This window comes from Anolis carolinensis, chromosome 5, assembly GCF_035594765.1.
Source record: "Anolis carolinensis isolate JA03-04 chromosome 5, rAnoCar3.1.pri, whole genome shotgun sequence".
In the NCBI taxonomy this organism is placed as follows: Eukaryota; Metazoa; Chordata; class Lepidosauria; order Squamata; family Dactyloidae; genus Anolis; species Anolis carolinensis.
This window is the reverse complement of record NC_085845.1, coordinates 80,863,503-80,885,341: the sequence shown is the minus strand read 5'-3', so window position 1 is coordinate 80,885,341 and position 21,839 is coordinate 80,863,503. Positions and strand designations below refer to the sequence as shown.

The 21,839-nt window shown below is 41.1% G+C and overlaps 1 protein-coding gene across 1 annotated transcript in view; it reads left to right on the top strand.

Moving 5' to 3' along the window:
* Nucleotides 1-1,910: 1,910 nt before the first annotated feature.
* rhoh (ras homolog family member H) overlaps nt 1,911-21,839 on the top strand; it is a 31,666-nt gene continuing 11,737 nt past the window's right edge. The window contains exons 1-2 of the mRNA XM_008111621.3: nt 1,911-2,359; nt 10,213-10,346. The gene's annotated coding sequence lies outside the window, so the exon portion shown is untranslated. The remainder of the gene's footprint in view (nt 2,360-10,212; nt 10,347-21,839) is intronic.

Below are 21,839 nucleotides of genomic sequence, written 5' to 3'. Positions count from 1 at the left end.
CTCCAATGATACTTTATTGAATTTCCCGCCACCATGAAAAGCCAATCTGTGATGATGTCCAACAAAGTCCTGAGCCACTCAGGACGTGGATCCTAGCTGAACAGGAGCTGGTGTAGGTTTCTTGAGTAACTATCAAATGAAATAAAAGTGCTTTCTGCTAGCAATTGTGATATCTCTTAAGACATAGTTCTTTCAGCACGCTTTTGATTAAACAAGAAACTACAGACTCCTTGACAACCATGCCGCCACTCTGCACTTTTTCTCTGGACCCACCCCATCCTACCCCTAACGTTATCTTGGAAATTTTGGAACACTCGGTCAGGCACTTTATGGAATAACTTAGTTACTACACACTTTACTTCGACCCCTTTTTATTCCTTTGTCCTTTTGGTGGTGAAATTTGATATGGTTTTAAAACTTCTTATCTTGTTTTATGTATTTATGTATAATTGTGCCTGAATTAGTTTTTTGATTTTATACTGCTTGTCATTTTATTGTTTGGTTTTATATTTTAACTTGTTTACACTTTGTCTTTTCTGGGCTTGGCCCCATGTTAGCCGCCCCGAGTCCCTTCGGGGAGATGGTGGCGGGATAAAAAAAAAGTATTATTATTATTATTTTTATTATTATTATTATTATTATTATTATTATTATTATTATTATTATTATTATTATTATATCTCAGTACTTTGGTACTTTTGAGTGTTTTCTCCACTGACATCCTCTCTGACCATTGAGAATAAACCTCTGATTTTGCCATCTACCTGTCTGTGTCTGATTTAGTCTTCTGGAAAGCTAGGCACACCGGTCCCTCAAACCCACGATTTTAGTGGAGCTGAAATCACTTATCAATGTGATGTATGACTCCCATTTCTGTTTTGCTAAGAGGACAAGCACCTTAAACAATTTGATTTGTTTAGAGTCACCTGCTCTGAGTCCCCAACATAGGTGGAAATGTTATTTATTTATTTACCTTATTTCTACGTTGCCTTTCTCTACCCTGAAGGGAACTCAAGGCGGCTTACATATGGCAACCATTAGATACCTTAAAATACATACAAACGAAGACTTAAAATCAATTAAATTTAAAATTAATACATATTAAACATTTAAAACATTACATTCAATATTAAAATCACAGCACCCGGAAATCATAGTCCAAGGCCTTTCCGTCATCAATTATGCATAATTCCAAGTCTATTATTGCACTGTATGAATCACTGAAAGCCCAATCCCAGAGCCAGGTTTTTACTTTCCTTCTGAAGGCTAGAAGGGAGGGTGCTGATCTAACATTGCTGGGGAGGGAGTTTCACAGCCAAGGGCCACCACTGAGAAGGACCTGTGCTTGTGAAGCAGGCGGGACCGAGAGCAGGGCCTCCCCAGATTATCTTAGCCTCCAAAGTGGTTCATAGGGGGAGATACGTTCAGACAGGTAAACTGAGTCTGAACCATTTAAGACTTTATAGGCTAAAGCCAGCCCTTTGAATTGTGCTCAGTAGCAGACTGGCAGCCAATGGAGCTGGCGTAACAAGGGAGTTGTGCGTTCCCTGTACGTCGCTCTGGTGAGAAGCCTGGCTGCCATGCATTGGACCAGCTGGAGCTTCTGAGCAGTCTTCAAAGGCAATCTCACGTAGAGCGTGTTGCAGTAGTCAAATTGGGATGTAACAAGAGCGTGGACCACCGTGGCCAAGTCAGGCTTCCCAAGGTACGGGTGCAACTGGCGCACAAGTTTTAATTGTGCAAAAGCTTCCCTAGCCACCACCGAGACCTATTTCATCACCCTTTTGGCTTTTTGTCTGAAGCAAAGCTTGGAAACTTATTTCAAAAGCACTTAAGAAGACCTCCTCACTTTCATAGTGAGAGTGGAGATACTCCTAAGCAAAGCTGTGCTTGTAATTTGTGCAGGGGTTAAAAGCAAAAAGATTCGAGGTGAGGAGATAGAGATGGTAACAGTACTGGCAGAGAGAAACAAGCTGCTTCAGATAAGGCGCTTCCTCCTCGCTTTGATTGAGACTCAGTGATCCCACACCAGCCCACAATAACACCCACATAGGCAGAGCAGAGAAGTCTTCAGGAAACTGTCTCACACATCACGATTCCCTGATCTCTTCTTCTTTACTTTGAAGCTCCTACTGCCTCCAGACTGTTGAAGCAACTGGAACAACTGGTCATTGAAGAAACTGCTGGAGCTCATTTGAAAGCTTGATGGTTTCATAAGCTGTTCCTTTGCTTTATAAAAGTGAAGTTGATAGTCTGCTGTGAAATTACAGCTGGGCAGAAAATGGGACATGTTTTATCAACTCTGAAAATATTTTGCTGCCAAAGTTGACAAGGGACCTTGTTTAGCAGTCTGGATTTGGTAAGTCTTTTTCCCGGTCTTGCTCCTTCTCTCCTTCCTTTCTTTCAACATCTGGTCAAACTTATAACATTTCTCATCGATTCTGTTCCAATAGTCACATGCAAACTTAATTGCACCTCTTAAAATAAGTGAGATTTCAGACTTGGTTGTACTATTTTAGTTTCTGTAACGCATACAGGGGGGTTTCCCACTGCTCACAAAAGTACTCATGCTTCCCAAAGTGCTGCACAAATAGTTTTGTGTTTAGAAACTTGGGAGGGAGGGGGAAATCTATCATAATTCAGTAGTTCATGCACTACTGAGATAAGTGTTCCAGAACTTAATTGAATTTATAGTGATTAGCACATATTCAAGGCCTTGTGTAGTAAACCATAGCATATATGTGGGAAGGGTGATTGGTTTTAGGCCAGAGGTAGCCAAATTATAGACCTGGGTCTACTGGTGGTAAATCTACTGGAAATCTTTAGTATATATGAAGGATTAGTACCAACATAATGGCTCTCCTCCTATCCTCAGGTGTTACCTCCAACAAATTATTCTACGGAATTGAAGTAAGAATGGAGTAACCAGAAGTGGATTTTTGTGGGTATGGAAGGACTGTAGCTTCCATTCAATTCTAATGATCAAAGCAAATTTCTGGGCATAGAATTATTTCATTCAAGCATCTCTTCCAAAAGAGATGCTAATCTTACTAATCTATTGCAAACTATCCAAAGATCTATCAGTGAATTCATATCTATTTTTTTAACCTGTGAGGACAGATCCAAGAATAAGGAACTTCCAAGAATAAGGAACTTCCAAGAAGAAAAGGTGAAATCAACAAGACAACTTCAGATGATAGTGAGACTAGAGGATAAAGTGATAGGTTGGGTTAGAGTAACAAAGCCTGGTTTAGTGCTATCTTAAAGTCAATTTCAAAATACTTTCTGCCATATGATGCAAGTCACTTTCTTTTAATTTGACTAATTATCATATGTTTTTAGAAATTCACCAAACATTAGCCAGTTATGAGCTAAGCCTTTTTGTGAAGTTGCATGAACAAGTTGTTTAGAGTACAGTCCAGCCAGTTATTATCCCATTTCAATGAGGTGCATTTAATTTTATTTAATATGTACATGTATAAATATCTTGCCTGATCTTGGAAACTAAGCAGGGTCAGGTCTAATTGTTGCTTGGATGGGAGACCGCCAACAAATGCCAGGCTACATTTCAGAAAAAGGAACTGGCAAAACCACATTTTAGTATTCCTTGCCTAAGAAAACCCTATGAAATTAATGAGGCCACCGTAAAATGAAGACGACTTGAAGATACACAATCACACATCATTACAGAACACTAGACCCGTACCTAATCAGAATTGAACGACCTAAATCAAATGGACTTAAATTAGTTATATTGGTTGGAATCTTGTTGGTGATATCAATATGTTACTGCGAAAGGAGGTAGGCAATATCTCCGTGGTGCAATGACTCCCACTTGGCAACTTAGGCTCCTTCTACACTGCCATATAAAATCCAGATTACCTGCTTTGAAATGGATTATGTGCCAGTGTAGACTGATATAATCCAGTTCAAAGCAGCTAATGTGGATTATCTGCTTTGGTAACCTGTATTATATGGCAGTGTAGAAGGGGTCTTACTTAGCAGTGGCTTGTGCTTCTCTTATAGCCATTTAGTAACCAAGGAAGGGCAGGAATAGCCAAACAGTGTCCAACTGCAGCTGAAATACACCGAAAACATCTTGCTTCTGGATCGCTGAAATGCTATCTGTCTCCAGCGTGGCATGGTATATAATATACTCATAGCTGCCCGGTAAATTGTACATATGCAGAGGAGAGGGGAAGGTACATGTACAATGTATGTATCTATTTATTTATTTACCTTATTTCTACCCCACTTTTCTCTACCTCGTAGAAGATTCAAGGTGGCTTACATATGGCAACCATTAGATGCCTTAAAATACATCCAAACAGAGACTTAAAATCAATTAAATTTAAAAATACATATTAAACATTTAAAACATTACATTCAATATTAAAATCATATCATCAGAAAATCATAGTCCAAGGCCATTCCGTTGTCAATTATCCATAATTCCAAGTCTAGTATTGCACTGTACTAATCACTGAAAGCCTGATCCCAAAGCCAAATTTTTTACTTTCCTTCTGAAGCCTAGAAGGCTGAAGGCTAATGTCCCTGGGGAGGGAGTTCCACAGCTGAGGGGCCACCACTGAGAAGGACCTGTGCTTGTGAAGCAGGCGGGATCGAGAGCAGGGCATCCCCAGATTATTTTAGCCTCCAAAGTGGCTGATAGGGGGAGATACGTTCGGACAGGTAAACTGGGTCGGACCATTTAAGGCTTTATAGGCTAAAGCCAGCACTTTGAATTGTGCTCGGTAGCAGACTGGCAGTCAGTGGAGCCAATTGGCAGAGCTTTATAATTATTTGATTGACCTTTATAAATTCAGCTAACATTAGCCAGTGGTGAATTGAGCAGCTTCTGTATGAAGTTGCTTAGGTTACAATCTGGCCAAAATCGCATCCTGCCAAACTGATGCAGGATCTCAGCCATGGATTCCAACAGATCAGGTCTGACCCAAAAGAGAGAATATCATTAACTGGACATTGGCTTAGATTATTGCAACATTTTACATGAGAACAGTCCAAAATTTTGAATCATTGCGCTCTAAAACAGCTGATATTCAGGTTTTTTGAAGAGATGTCTTGTTCCATATTTATCAAACCAGACACTAAAGCAGTCATCTGTACCCTTCCCATGGTACCTTTGTTAACCGGGGCAAGGTGTGCATTTAGAAGAGCAAGGGAACTGCCAATGGCAGCATTCACCTAAAGATAGCACTCTGAAACTAAGCCCATTTGGTTTTGTATTCTTTTTGGCACCAGGTAAGAGACCTTTCTGGGGCCCCTGGTGGCACAGTGTGTTAAAGCACTGAGCTGCTGAACTTGCAGACCAAAAGGTCCCAGGTTCAAATCCCAAGAGCGGAATGAACGCCCATTGTTAGCCTCAGCTCCTGCCAACCTAGCAGTTCGAAAGCATGCAAATGCGAGTAGATCAATAGGTACCGCTCCGGCGGGAAGGTAACGGCGCTCCATGCAGTCATGCCAGCCACATGACCTTGGAGATGTCTATGGACAACTATGGACAACTACGGCTCTTCGGCTTAGAAATGGAGATGAGCACCAACTCTCAGAGTCGGTCACAACGAGGGGAAACCTTTACTTTCACTAAGAGACCTTTCTAATAAGTTTTAGGCATCTATATTTTAAAATCTTTGCACTTTTTATCTGTTTCTGTTGGAATTATTTTGTTTTCGTCATGAGCCGTTTGATCTTTATTTAATTTTAACATCATAAAATATAAGATAAAAATATTTGTATTTCACAAACAGAACTGTATTTGGCATTTGAAAGCATGTACAGTGGGGTCCTTGATATTGGCTACAATATGTGGATACAAAGGGCCAACAAATCAGTGTTTTAAAACCTGGCTGTAATTGTGTCCTTTCCTGTAGACCGGGGGTGATGAAAGTAGTTCCTTTAGATATTATTAGACTAAAAGAGCCATCATGCATGAACATTGGTCCATGTTGGCTGTGGCTGAATGTAAAAAAAAATGAAAGAAATCTCAATCAGATTTTTCCATTATTACACCTATATGTAATAATAGAAAGTAGGGAGAAGTGGTGAGGCATCAGGGAAACTCTTGTGTACTTACTTAGACACAAACTTAAGCAATCCTACTTCTCTTAATATGATGAAAGGCAGAGTTGTGTTGCCTATGTAGAAGTAGGTTTTGAATGTTTGTCTATCTGGCTTTGGCACGCAGGATGTGGAAACCCCATCTTGTCCTTCACATCTGCTACCACAATGTCATTGACTGGGCCTAGATCAATAATAATATAATACTGCGTATACTCGAGTATAAACCTAGTTTTTCAGCCCTTTTTTAGGGCTGAACAAGCTCCCCTCGTCTTATACTCGAGTGAGGGTCCTGGCCGGCTTCTATTCAGGTTGGCTTATACTTGAGTATATAGGTATTCAGGGTTGGACAGTCTTATCTTATTATTATCTTAAATTTCACTTTTATATAAATATTCAAAAACATTTAACCTACTGATGCCTCAAATAATGCAATTTTATTAATATCTATTTTTATTTTTGAATTTGACCTGTAGCTGCTGCATTTCCACCCTTGTCTTATACTCGAGTCAATAAGTTTTCCCAGTTTTAGTGGTAAAATTAGGTGCCTCGGCTTATATTCGGGTTGGCTTATACTCGAGTATATACAGTAATAATTTTATTTTTATATCCCGCTTCTGTCTCTCTGAAGGGACGTGGGGTGGCTTATATGGGGAACAAGCCCGAACCAAACAAAGATTAAAACCAAGCATAGATTAAAACATAACTCAAATCAAACACATTACAGAAAACAATAATGTAAAAACAGAGGCATAACAACCAATAGTCTGAACCGTAATAAGTACTAGAATTCAGGAGAAGGAAACTTGCGCAATATACTTCAGAATAGGGCTGATGGACAAAATGCAAGGGCAATAATAAATTAGGATTGAAGGAGTGATGTCCTATAGGACAAAGGACAGGGATAAAGTCTGAGGACTGATGGTAATTATAGTTGGGACCAAATTTCCTGTGAACTGCTTAATCGAAAGCACAATGGAACAGCCACATTTTAAAATCTTTGCGGAACGTGGACAGGGTGGGTGTTAGTCTAGTCTCCCTGGGGAGATAGTTCCAGAGCTGGGGGGCCACCACAGAAAAGGTCCTCTCCCTCGTCCCCACCAAACTTGCCTGAGATGGTGGTGGAAGTGAGAGAAGGGCTTCCCCCACAGATCTTAGAGCCTCTGGGGTTTCATAGGGGAAGATGAAATTGCGAAGATAGAAGTCCAGAAGCGTTTAGGCCTTGTAGGTAATAACCTGCACCTTGAACTGAGCCCGGAAGCTTATCGGCAGTCAGTGGAGCTGTTTAAACAGGGGGATTGACTGCTCTAGTAATTCGCTCCAGTTATTAACCTGGTAGCCGACCTTTGTACTAATTGCAATTTCTGAACCATCTTCAAAGGCAGCCCCACATAGGGCGCATTACAGTAGTCCAATCTATAGATAACTAAGGCATGGACCACCATGGCCAAGTCAGACTTCACTAGGTACGGCCGCAGTTGGCACATAAGTTTTAGTTGTGCAAAGGCCCTCCTGGACATCAAGCATCAGTGCTGAGTCCAGGAGGACCCCCAAACTGCGGACCTGCCTCCTTAGGGGGAGTGTAACCTTGTCGAGAACAGGTTGCCCCCCTATACCCCAATCGGCCACACGACTGACCTGGAGGATCTCTGTCTTGGCAGGATTAAGCTTCAGTTTGTTAGCCCTTACCCAGTTCATCACAGCAGCCAGGCACTGGTCCAGAAAATGAGGGGCTTCCTTAGTGGAAAAGAGTAGTAGAGTTGTGTGTCATCCATGTAGATATGGCATTTAACTCCAAAACTCCGGATGATCTCACCCAGTGGTTTCATGTAGATCTGGAAGAGCATAGGAAATAGAACAGAACCTTGCGGAACCCCCATAGGTCAAAGGCCAGGGGTCCGAGAAGGAATCTCCCAGCTTCACCAACTGGGTACGACCCTCCAAGAAGGACTGGAGCCATTGCAGAGCAACGCTCCCAATACCCATTCCAGAGAGCCTGCTTTATTTTAAAATTCTGGTGTGCTTTCGAATTACAATCGACACTCTGGACCCACAGGCTCTGGATTTGTGATTTCCACTGACTATGGATCATCATGTCCCATTTTATCATATGACGATGACATGAACACAGACATGCTGAAGCATGTGCATTCACATCACCGGCATTTAATAATATGGAGTATGATCATCCATTTTTTTTTGTATCCATGCAGGTCCCAGAACCTACCTCCAGCAGATATGGCAGTCCACTGTACTATAGTTGAAATTATATTATTGTAGATGGTGATGGTGCAGCAGCAGGAATGAAATGGGCACAGATACAGAATGAGGGATACCTGGCTCGAGAGCAGTACATGTGAAAAAGATCTTGGAGTCCTCGTGGACAACAAGTTGAATATGAGCTAATGTGATGCGGTGGCAAAAAGCCAATGGGATTTTGGCCTGCATAAGTAAGAGTATAGTGTCTAGATCCAGGGAAGTCATGCTACCCCTCTATTCTGCCTTGGTCGGACCACACTTGGAATACTGTGTCCAGTTATGGGCACCACAATTGAAAGGAGATTTTGACAAGCTTGAATGTGTCCAGAGGAGGTCGACTAAAATGATCAAGGGTCTGGGGAGCAAGACCTATGAAGAGCAGCTTAAAGAGCTGGGCATGTTTAGCCTGCAGAAGAGAAGGCTGAGAGGAGACATGATAGCCATGTACAAATATGTGGGGGGAAGTCATAGGGAGGAGGCAGCAAGCTTGTTTTCTGCTGCTCTGGAGACTAGGACGCAGAACAATGGCTTCAAACTACAGGGAAGAAAATTCCACCTGAACATTAGGAAGAACTTCCTCACTGTGAGAGCTGTTTACCAGTGGAAATCTCTCTCTACCCTGGAGTGTGATGGAGGCTCCTTCTGTTGAGGCTTGGATTATGATTCTCAGACTCCCCAAGAACGCAGGGCCTGGAGGTTTCTAGGTTCTTTAATTCCATTAGACCAGTGGTTCTCAACCTTCCTAATGCTGCGACCCCTTAATACCGTTCCTCATGTTGTGGTGACCCCCAAGCATAAAATTATTTTTGTTGCTACTTTATAACTGTAATTTTGCTACTGTTATGAATCCTAATGTAAATATCTGATATTCAGGATGTATTTTCATTCAGTGGACCAAATTTGGCTGAAATACCCAATATACCGAAATTTGAATGCTGGTGGGGTTGGGAGGGATTGATTTTGCCATTTGCAAGTTGTAGTTGCTGGGATTTATTGTTCACTTACAATCAAAGAGCATTCTGAACTCCACCAACAATGGAATTGTACCAATCTTGACACACAGAACTTCCCATGACCAACAGAAAATACTGGAAGGGTTAGGTGGGCATTGACTTTGAGTCTGGGAGCTGTAGAACACTGTGGACTCAAACAATGATGGATCTGGACCAAACTTGGCACAAATACTCAATATGCCCAAATGTGAACACTGGTGGAGTTTGGGGAAAATCGACTTTGACATTTGGGAGTTGTAGTTGCTGGGATTTATCGTTCACCTACAATCAAAGAGCCCCTTGAACCCTGCCAATGATAGAATTGGGCCAAAGGACAGGCGGAGAGATCTTCAGTCTTCTCTGCCAAAGGGGTCACCTAAGACCATCAGAAATATGTGCTTCGGTGACCCCCCTGAAGCCTCCTCGTGATCCTCCCAGGGGACCCGACCCCCAGGTTGAGAAATGCTGCATTAGACAATCTGCAGAAAGGAGCTAAACTGGGAGGTATTCCTTAAAGACCAGTTTAAACTGCCAGGTAAAATGCATAAGAAAGGAAGGTAGTCGTTTTATTCAGTAGAGAAGAGAATACTGTGGTTGTAATGGATTTAATTATATATATGTTTTTAAGTTTTATAATGTATTTTAATAGTATTATTAACTGTTTTGTGTTTATTGTTTTGATTTTATAATTGTGTTTTGGGCATTACATTTTTCCAATTTATGTGAGCCGCCCTGAGTGAGCTCTCCGGTGAGAAGGGCGGGGTATAACTGCTGTAAATAAATAAATAAATAATCAAGAATGATCTGTCATCTCTTTTTTATTTCTCAATAAATTCCAACATTTACTCTGTTGTAATACTTATCATTTTTCTCTCTTTTTCAGTGTGTAAAGAACTATTCCATAGAGGCACTTTTGATCAGAATCATTTCTACAAGAAGATGATGTATAGAGGAGGAGGGTAAGAAGATTTGTAATTGCTGACATTATGCACTCCCGCCCAGTCTACGTCTGATGAAGTAAGTTTTTGGCTAAATAAATTAATTGCAGAATAAATTGATTAGTCTTTAACATGTAAACTACAGGATCCGTAGTCCTGTTGCTGATGTTTTCATTTTTAAGTAAAAGTTGCTGTGCGGGAGCGCATTGAATTTGATCCATGACGCAACTCTCAGAGAGGAGAGATTTCTTCTATACACTTTCCTTGATCTAAATCTGTGTCTCAGGGCTCTTATGGCATATATGTGGTTTGAAGACGTTTCTCAGCCCTTTATCCTTTCTGGCTGATTAAGACCTTCAACTCAGGACAGTTTCAGAGATGGACATAATGTGCCCCTGAGATTACCATTTGCTGGACAAAGTAAAAGAGGAAGTATGTACTGCCTTCCTGGAAATAGAGAAGCAGCAAATCACTGTTTCAATTGCAGAGACTACATGCAATGTCGAAAATACCAATTTTTCAAGATGAAAAGTAGACTTCCAGCCATCCTGCCCACCCTTGTTGTCTACATAACCCTTGGGAGATCCAACGAATGTAAAATTGGATACTGGATCCAGTGAAGTTGCCCTTTGCTAATCTAGCTGGACAGCAGATGCTATAAATACCTCCTTCACAGAGAATCTGGTTCCAGACGTAATGTAGGAAGCTGCATTGCGTTCTTGGTTCAGAAACAGATCTCTGTGCTGTTCTTGTTATGTGCCTTCAAGTCAACTTTGAGTTGTGGTGACTTGCATTTTCTTGACAAGATTTATTTAGAGGTTTGTTATTGCTTTCCACTGAAGCTGAGAAGGTGTGACTTGCAGAAGATCACCTAGTCAGTTTCCGTGCCTGAGCAAAGATTCTCGTCTTTGTTTTCCCAGTCTTAGTCTAACACTCCAACACTATACCATTCTGGTTCCAAGAGACCTTCGGTCTCCAAAACTGAACCAAACATAGTCTGTATTTCTAACATTGCATTGTTTTGCCAACAAAGGTGGGGAACACATCTCTCTCCAGATGTTGTTGGATTACAACACCCAGCATTCCTCACTATTTGTACGTTGCCAGGAAGTGCAGTCCAGCAATATCTGGAGGGCCACATTATTCATACATGTGTTAAAATAAGGTGTTTGAGCACATTGTGACAATCTAGCTTCATGCTTCCCTGAATAAATATTTCAATCTTCTACAATCTGATTTTCAGTCCAGTTATGAGGCAGAAATGACTTGTTTGCTTTCTTACAAACACGTCTTTCTTGGTTTTTTAAAAATCTTTATTGAAAGTTTTTGAGGGGGTGTACATAGTTCAAAAAGGGTGAAGAAAAAAATATAAATTATAAGTATGGATAACATTCGTTACCACTACTTTAGAGTACCTACATCTTACATATAGAGTTTTCTTAACTCCTGAATGCTTCCACAGGACAATCACAAGGAGAAAGAGGAAAAGAAAAGAAAAAACACCAGGGTGAGGAAAAAAGTGAGGGGGAGAAGAGACTGGAGAAACACAAAATAAAATAAAATAAAATATGGTAAAATAAAATAGAAGGAGAAAAGAGTTGGCAGATAGATGCAATGGTCCTCCGGTCCATTCCACAGGGATAATGATTCTCATTTATTTAATCCTAATTCTTTCCATACTTGCTACCTTTTTCACCCTTATTCTATCTATTAATTTCTGATCTCTTCCTGTTCGTCTTCCCACAGTCAAAGCACTCTACTCAAATACAATCTGCCGTTTTTGCTGGAGATACTCTTTAACTGATGACCAGTCAGTCTTGTGTCTTCTTGTTTGATCTTGTAGCAAGAATGTCTTTCTTGTTGTTGGGTGTGATGGTATTGATTCTCCTGTAAATAAATATAGGGTTCTTCTATGTTTATCTAAAGAAGCATGAATTCTTGAGATATAGCTCCTTGGGGGTTCTCTATTGTTATTGGCCCCTTGTATACCAGTTCTGTTCTTTTGGAGGGCTATTTGTAGTGATGTCTTGGATATGTACGTGAACTCTACAAGGTTTGTTTAAAAACTAGACATGGATTTGTGTTGTCAAAGGCTTTCATGGCCGGTATCACAGGGTTGTTGTATGTTTTCCCGGCTGTATTCTGGAACATGGCCATACAGCCCGGAAAACACACAACAACCCTAGACATGTATTGCTGAGGCAGTCCAATGGTTTGAAAGGCCAATTTTCTTTTCTCCAAATTTTTAATTTCATTTTAAAAGTTATTGTTCAAAAGTATCATTTCACTGGTATACTATAAAAAAAGAAAGCGAAGAGGAGGGGCGATTTTGTTCTAATATGTCTTAGAAAGAATTTCTCTTTGGAGTAGGAATACCAACACATCTGACGGATCTGGAGGATCCCTAAGATGGTATCATGAATATCTGCAGGAATTGAGTGAATGGTTGAGGGGAAATTTAGCTGCAGAAAATCTACATGTGTTTGTCTCGAGGGTATCAATTGCAGTGTGAGCTGTATATGTATAATTTACTTTACCTCACATTGACCGCACGACGTATAGAAAACAATGGTAGAGAGAAAAACATACAGAGATCAGCTGTGCCATTCACCCTTAGTGTCCCTGAAGTTATTTAACTTATAGTAAGAAATATCATGGGAAATTTACAACATACAACATAGTGTACATTTACAACATAGTATCATTTATATGGGCCCCTGGTGGCAAAGTGCGTTAAAGTGCTGAGCTGCTGAACTTGAGGAACAAAAGGTCCCAGGTTCAAATCCTGGGAGCGGAATGAGCGCCCGCTGTCAGCCCCAGCTCCTGCCAACCTAGCAGGTAGGTAATGGTGCTCCATGCAGTCATGCCGGCAACATCACCTGGAGATGTCTATGGACAATGCCGGCTCTTCGGCTTAGAAATGGAGATGAGCACCAACCCCCAGAGTCGGTCACGACTGGACTTAACGTCAGGGGAAAACCTTACCTTACTTATCACTTATGTTGGAATAGGATGCTGGGGTATCGGGGTTTAAATCCCTGCTCAGCCATGACCTTGGGCAAATCAAACTCTCTGTCTCAGAGGAAGACAATGGTAAACCCTCTCTGAACAAATTATTTTAAGAATACATACTCAGATGTGTGCAATGAATGGCAAAGCAGGATATATTATATGATGATGATGATATATTTATATAAAACACTTTTTCTCTACCAAAGGAGACTCAAAGCAGCTAACACTAAAAACTATAACAAGGTATGAATTAAATCATAGCACATATACAAATTAAATAGACATAGAAATATTAAACATACATAGTTACAACCAACAAAACCATTAAACAAATCTATTCAATTACATAAAACACAGCAGAGAATACACTTTTGATGGCCTTCATGAGAAGAGGCCAGAGAGTACCATGTGATGGTGCTTCATGATAAAATGTTTCACATGATTGGGGCAGAGTGGGAGGCTAGTGAATGATTTTTACAGCATGATCCACCCTACCACCATTAATGCAATATGCGTTTTACTGATTTCTTTGGAGCTGGGCAGGAATTTTCCCTGATTGTTTCTTTGTTCTTTGTCAACCCCATACTGTACGTGGTAAGCTTTGATGTTCGCACAGTGGTGCTGTCTGTAAATAGGATGTTAACGTCAAGTAGCGTGGGAAGAATTTAAGAGTTAAATGTACATCTTGCCACTCTTTTGATGAAGCACGGGTCTCTGGAATGGTTCGTACAGGTCCTGTGAATGTGGTTCAGGAAGGAGTCTACCTTTAAGGCTAACTTGGTGGCTTGCTCTTATTATAAAGTATTGCAACTTGGGGAGCCATTTACCTTCCAGTATAGAGTTGTCTACGGAGCAACCCAACTAGCAACTTGCCCTTGGGCATCAGATGTTTTACCCAAGGAAAGGCTGAGGTGGTAGTTAAGGGTTGACACCTAGGACCTCATCACATGAGGTCTGGGCTCCATTCTAGGATGCTTCCTGGACAGAGCCCAGATGGAGCCTGCCAGAACCCACCACATGATGACAGGGCTCCATTCTGGAAGTGTCCTAGGATGGAGCCCTGAGAACACGGGAGGTTTCCCATATTCTCATTCAGAAAGCTGGCAAGGGGGGGGGGGAGCTGGGCAGTGATGTTTCCCCCCATGGGATGCGGAAGGGAGCAATGGGGGCAATGGTTAATCCAGCTGCCTGCTGGATTTGCTCCGCTGCCCCACAGATGCTGCCGCTCACCCCTGGCTGGAGTATTTCAATTTGATGAGGTCTCTAGTCTGAGCTGAACCCACGTCACATTGCTCCACACTCTTCCTTCTTACCAGATTGAATTCCAACTTAAATAGTTTCTAGGTCAAATAAAGTCACCCTTATTTAACCCAGTTACTGATACATGTGTGGTTTCATTATTCCATTGGCCATCAAAACCCCACAATAGATTCCTCTTAAGGTTATCGTAACTCAGAAATGACTGGAAGATCCACAACAACATGAAATATTATGAGTAAGGAGTGCTTTTTCTGTTTCTTTCACTGCTCAATAGTTAGCTGAGTGTGCTACAAGGGATTAAGATCATTACTCTTCTGTTAAAGTCGTATTAACTAAATCAGTCCAATTTATTTAAAGACGACTAGAATCACTAGCAATCAGGGCCATGGCCAGAAAAATGGGGGGGGGGGGGGGGAGTTGAAACTTTTTTTAGCGAATCATGAAGAGTAGTTCCATAACGCAAAATTATTTATTTATTTATTTATTTGCAACATTTATATCATCATCATCATCATCATAATTTAATTACTTATTAATCGCCCTCCATCCAAGATGCTCTAGGCGGTTTACAAGATAAAATTGTAAAGGATAAAAATACATACATACAAATATTGATAAAATTAACATAGATTAAAAGCTCTAGTAAAGAGCCAGGTCTTGAGTGCTAGGGTAAAAGGCCCTAACTCACGCATGGCTCTCATATAAGGCGGCAAGGCATTCCATAAGGCAGGGGCAGAAACAGAAAAAGCTCTGCGTCTGGTCCTTTCCAAGTGCACTTCTCTAGGACCCGGTATATAAAGTAAGTCGCGTTGGGATGGTTGTTGTGACCTCCGATGATGGGAGAAGGAGAGATGATCCCTAAGGTACGATGGGCCCTGGCCGTAAAGAATTTTAAAGGTCAGAACTAGCATCTTATATAGACCACGGTAATCAGTTGGAAGCCAATGCAGATGCTGCAGCACTGGTGTTATATGTTATAAGGGACTCAGGGCGGCGTACACACTTGGCAACAATTCGATGCCTACACATAATTAAAAAATAGCAATGAAATAATTTAGAAATCAGGCTGCATTGATAAACTTCAGTGGACACTCAAGACAGATAAACTTCAGTGGACACTCATGGGGATTTTGTTAATCAGTTAAAATTCATGAGTAAAACAGGTTTTTTTAAAACCTGAAAAATTTCAAGGGGGGGAGGTTGAACCCTTATCCCCCCCCCCAACTTGGCTACAGCCCTGCTAGCAATGCTATCTGGGGCTGTAAGAACAGAAAAGGAATTCTTTCAGATTCAGTGGAGGTAGCTTATCCCTTGGTATATGCAAAGCTGTCCATGAAAGTAAAAGAGTATGTCTACTACAGTGTGTCTGAAAACTAGCATAGGTGTCTGGATCAGGACCAAAGAATAGTATTGTCTTTTGACCTCACCACACAAGGAAAGTTCAAGATCCTGGGATATTTCTGCCCAGTTGAGCCTCAGAACCCCAAACTGCCCATCATATTGTTGTCGACCGCGTTTTAGGGGATCGGGCCCTTAAGGAGAGACCCGATCCGGTCCTGAGAGAACGGACCTTGGCGGAGCCAAAAGGAGAATTACGAGCCGCAATACAACCTGAAGCCGAAATGAAGAAGGTCCGCCAAAGTTGAAGGAAAATCCGCCAAGGAGTCTTTATTGAGCAATTCAGCTGAAGAGGACTCTAGTAGCGATCATTCGGTCTACTAGGGTACCATACAATCAAAATAAAGCCATATTTATACAAAATTTCAGTCTGACAGCCCTTTGAATTTCCCGCCCTGCTCCCCCGCCTATCTGATCGTTGATAGGCTAGAAGGTTGAACGAGGCGGGCTTTCGCTTCCCGCCTCGTTTCGTTGGCCCAATAGGAAGCTGCCTTATGTCTCTACTCGGGCCAATCAGGAGAGAGAAGGCGGGAGTTATCGAAACAATGAGGTGACGGGACAGGAACTAGCGGATTAAGTCCTGCTAGACCGATTTCTAAAGGGTGCTTAATTTATTAATGGCAGCAATCAAGGGTGTCCGGGTTTCTGTCACGTATACAGATTTTAGATATGCCTTGGGGTGTCAGAGATGGAAGCAAAGATGGGTGGTGATGAGCCATATTGACAGGCTCTGCAGGGCGCCTTCCTGAGGTGTCTTGGTTTTTCCTTTGGGTGAGATATGACAATGTTTGCCTTGGGGCGAATCACCTTTAGGTCAGCAAACTCCGAATTCGGCGACTCAAGCCCTATATTGTCCATGCAATTTGAATTTGATTGGATTTAGCGGTGGCAGATCATCCTTTTGTTTTTGGGAAAGGAAGCCTGGGTCATAGGAAATGGGGTTCATGTTGAGTTCAAAATACTTCCTATTTGATTTCATGATTTGACAATTATGTGAAATAAAATAAAATAAAGTTGGAATATAAACCATGCTGGGAAAAATACATATTTTCTGGGTTCAGCTAGAGTTCAGACTGTGCCTTCATTGATTAAACATACTAGGTGATATAGAGAATCATATTATAGCCATTTTACCCCAAAACTGCCAGAAAAAGTATTAAATATTAACACTTATAGCTCATTTTCCCTCCCTGCGTTAATAGCGCTGATCGGGGAGGCTATTTACGCAACGAGAGCGATTTGACAGTCAGCTGTTGAGCCGAGGAAAAATGGTCCAAGGTGGTTTCTGCTGGTTGCATTTTTAAGACTAGACAATTATAGGCATAAATATGAAAAGGGTATTTTTGGTTTGAAATTGAGTGAGTTCTGAGTGGAAATATAGGCTGGGGAGGGGGTAAACAATCTGGCCATATCGCGGGTTTCTTAGGGACCGGGAGGAAATTCAAATCCTCTCCGGCTTTAAAGCAGAGAGTAAATCCGGTTTCTTTTTTGTAATTATATATATATATATATATATATATATATATATATATATATATAGGAAAATATATGAATTTGGGAATCTTCCAGGGGACCTATAGACCAAGTGACATTTGGCTAGACAGTAAATAAAGAATTGATTCCAATATTTCATAAACATATAAGCATGCAATTCATGAAAAGTTCATAAACAGCTCAGGCAATTGGAAGTTCATAAAAATAATAAAGTGAAAGAATTCCTGTCGATCTCTGTTCTTGGTAGCCTGGCGATTAATAGAACTGAAGACAAGTATATGAATGAGAAGTCCGGTCATTCATAAAAATGAAGATGAATGAATAGAAGAAATTCATCCAGGAGTCCTTTCTGCAGTAGAGATCACAGCTGGTCCTTGAGGAAACTACATTTCCCTTCCAGGGGAGATGGCAGTCCACTACCATCAGTCCTGGGAGAAGCTTGTGTCCCTGCAGAGGCAATCCGCTCGCTGCGGGAGCCGGGAAGCGGCTGTGGCTGTAAAGGAGCGATCGGAGCCGGCTTTTTTGACAGTCAGCTGATCCAAAGTTTTAAACTGGACCGATTTTGGTTCCACTGGTGGTCCTTGGGTCAGGAGCCTTAGGAAGGGTTAGAACTAGAAGAAGAGCGTGCTAGGGGTAATTTTGATAAAGATATGAGCCAATTTGTATCGTCTGCCGTATTAACCTATGGCGGAGGAGCCTCAGCCAGAGTTTAAAGGACGGACGGGTTAGAGAGAGAGGGAGGGGGAGGATTGCGTGTAAAAGAAGGAGTCAGGGAAAGACACAAAATAACCAGATAGAGAGTGTTACTGTTAAAAATGAATACTACTTTTATTGGGGGGATTTGTTACATAGTTCAGGGAAGGGAAAGTGAAGAAAAAAAATCTTTTAATAATAGTCTGCTGCGGTCCCGCTCTGTTCCTTTGGTGATGGATCTGCGGAACTCTCCGCTGCGGGTTCAAATCAATTTGAATGCTGGCGCTTCGGACATCAATATGACGTAGCCTCATTTTTGGCAGGGCTCCGTGACTCAATTGGGACAGCAGTGTCCTACGATGCTGTGCCACTAGCGTGGGAGCCTCCCCATGTTCCATCAGGAGCAACAGAGTTACTACAGGGGGAAGCCATGCGGTGGCACTTCTCCATGTGTGATGGGGAAATATCAGCAACTGGCAAGGAGGGGCGCGGGGTATGGCAAACTGATCCAGCGAATTAATAATGTTCAGCTATGGTCAGCACCAGGGGATAATCAGCCAGGTCATTGCTAACCAAGGGTAAGATGGATGGATGATATCCTTGAAGTGACTGGCTTGACCTTAAAGAGCTGGGGGTGGCGATGGCTGCCAGGGAGCTCTAGCGTGGGATAGTCCTTGACTGAATGAATAAACAGCAACAATGCCAGTTCTCTGGCCATCAGGCTTTTACTATGTTCAAGCAGTTCCTTTTTGTAAGTTTTTTTTTTGCAGAGTTTGAGAAGTTCCTTCTTAAAAATAATTTGTTCCTGTTACATAATATAATACAAGTTGAGCATACTCGTTCCTATCAACTGAGCTTGAGATGGAAATGGAATCAAGAAAATGACCTCTCCTGAACATCTCAGGGCCTGGACAGGTTTGTACAAGGAGGTGTGTTCGGCCAAAAAGCCTGGACATGAACCTGAACTAGATACAGATCTCGAGTCAAAGCCTTCCAGAGTGCCTCCCCCTTTTCTTTCTTTCTGGAGGCATAGCTACAAGAGGATGGGGAGATAGGATAAAGCCTTGTGTGCCAGGAACATGGAGCTGAGGGTGGTGGTGGGCGGCATTGTGCTTTTGTTGCTTTGTCCCTCTGCGGGCCGGACCAACTCCTTGTGTGGGTTGCATCCCACCTCTGGGCCACATGTTGTGCAGGCCTGCCTTAGAGCATTCTTCAACTTTCCCTAGTATGAGACACAACTGTGTTAAAGCTCCTGTGTCTTAGGGAGGTGAGATGGCTCAGTGGGTCATGTAATATAATAATAATAATAATAATAATAATAATAATAATAATAATAATAATAACAACAACAACAACAACAACAACAACAACAACGACGACGATAACTTTATTTGTATTCCGCCTTATCTCCCCAAGGGGACTCAGGGCTCATTCCAATATACAATGTTAAACATTTAATGCCTCCATAAAACAAACAAATATTGACATAAAATCCCAGAGGAACCCCGCATATGAAAATAACATTAAAACCTAACATCAAATTAAAGCCTAACATCAATAAATTAAACTATACGTAGTCAAACGAATTTGTATAATAACAAAATCTAAACAAACATCCTGTCCTGTTTTGTCTTTCAAGAACAGACCTAAAACACTGTGGTAAGTAAATGAAAACTGATTTATTTCAGCAAAAGATTAAGTACAGCACACTCAGTGGGATAATGCAAAAGGAAGCAAGGAAGTCTTAGGGTAAACACAGTTCTTAGTCTCTGTTAAATTCCCAAATCAAATAGCAGTCTTACTTCAGACAAAGAAACAGCAATAAATCCTTAGGAGCAGTTTCCCAGGTGCAGACTTGAAGCAGGCACAAGGGGAGCGAAGAGTCAGTTTTTTACCAGCAAGAGCTGGCTGCACCTGCTTCTGCTTTATAGCCCTGAGTCCCCTCACAGCTGCTAGGGCAGTTCCTAATTACTCAGCTGCATTTCTGGCGAGACGTCTCTGCTCTGTTTCCTTTAGCCTCTCCTGAAATGTGGGTGCTTGCAAAATCTCCTCCTCAGATTCCAACTCACCCTCAGATTCATGAACACTTTCCTGTTTCCCTTCCTCTTCTGAAGAAGAGGAATCCCTAACACATCCACATTAATTTACAACAGCCAACTAGAGTTCATGAAACAGTGTGGGTTGGTTATGTAGTCAAATGATGATCATTGGGCTGGCATGGACTAGGAAGGTCTAAATATGATATAGTTCTCAACCAGGGGCCCAGTAGTGATCTCTCATTATCTAATCCTCCTCTTCTCCATATGCTGGTGAGCAGAAGTAGATCTTCAGATGGTTTTTGAAGGACAGGAGGAAGGGGGGCAGCTTTATTTCTTTAGGGTTCCAGAGGTGGGGGGTGACCATGGAGAAGGCCCTCTCTTATTCCCACCAGTCGTACTTGAAATGGTGGTGGGACCGAGAGCAGGGCCTTCTTATTATTTAGTGTATACAAACTTTAAACACTCTGTGTATAAAGTTACCCTCAGGCTATATCTATAAGGTGCATAAGATACATATATTTATGTCATGTTTATATCCAAATCCCCTCTCCAAGATAACTCATCATATACTCATCATACAAATACAGGTATTCCAAAATCCAAATAAACAAACAAATAAATAAATAAATCCAAAATCCCAAACACTTCTGGTGCTATGCATTTCGGATAAGGGATTCATAGCGTGCATTTTCAGTCAGTCAGTTCTTCTTGCTGCCTACAATATAGTTTATAGTCACTAATATAGTATTTTGCAAGCAATATATTGTTGTTATTCATAATGATATTTTAAAACTAAGTCGTATTGCTTTTTTTACTTGTTGTTTACATTCTTTCTCATTAGAGAACCGATAAAAGAATGGTGTAAAATTTGAAAAGATTCAGTGAAAATATCTTGAAAATACCATCTATAAATTTAGCTTTTATAAATAAAAGTTTAATTTGTTCTTCTAAAATTGACTTTGTTCCCATGCTGTTACTTTTAAAATGTCACTTTGCATCACCCTTATTGCACATGCAGGCATACATGTGCAAAGAAAGACACACATGCCTTGTTCCAGGTAGTGACATTGCTTGTAAATTATTCTTCCAAGTGTGGTTCTTTGAAAAATGTTACGTTTACACTAGTAGTTCTACTTACAAAAATATTAAAAGCAAAAATTAAACAATCAGGCCTGGTTCTGAACGTATTTGCAATTAGAAGAACTGAACTTTTAATGACTAAAGCCCAAGAAAACAGTTGGAGCTAAGAAGCCCTACACCTGGCAACTCTCTTTTCAAGTACAGTAGAGTCTCACTTATCCAACGTAAATGGGCCAACAGAACGTTGGATAAGCGAATATGTTGGATAATAAGGAGAGATTAAGGAAAAGCCTATTAAACATCAAATTAGGTTATGATTTTACAAATTAAGCACCAAAATATCATGTTATACAACAAATATGACAGAAAAGGTAGTTCAATACACAGTAATGCTATGTAGTAATTACTATATTTACGAATTTAGCACCAAAATATCACGATGTATTAAAAACATTGACTACAAAAATGCGTTTGATAATCCAGAACGTTGGATAAGCGAGTGTTGGATAAGTGAGACTCTACTGTAATACATATCACAGAAGTAATACAGAATGAGTATGCTGTAGTGTTGTATAAGAACATGAGGAGACCATGAT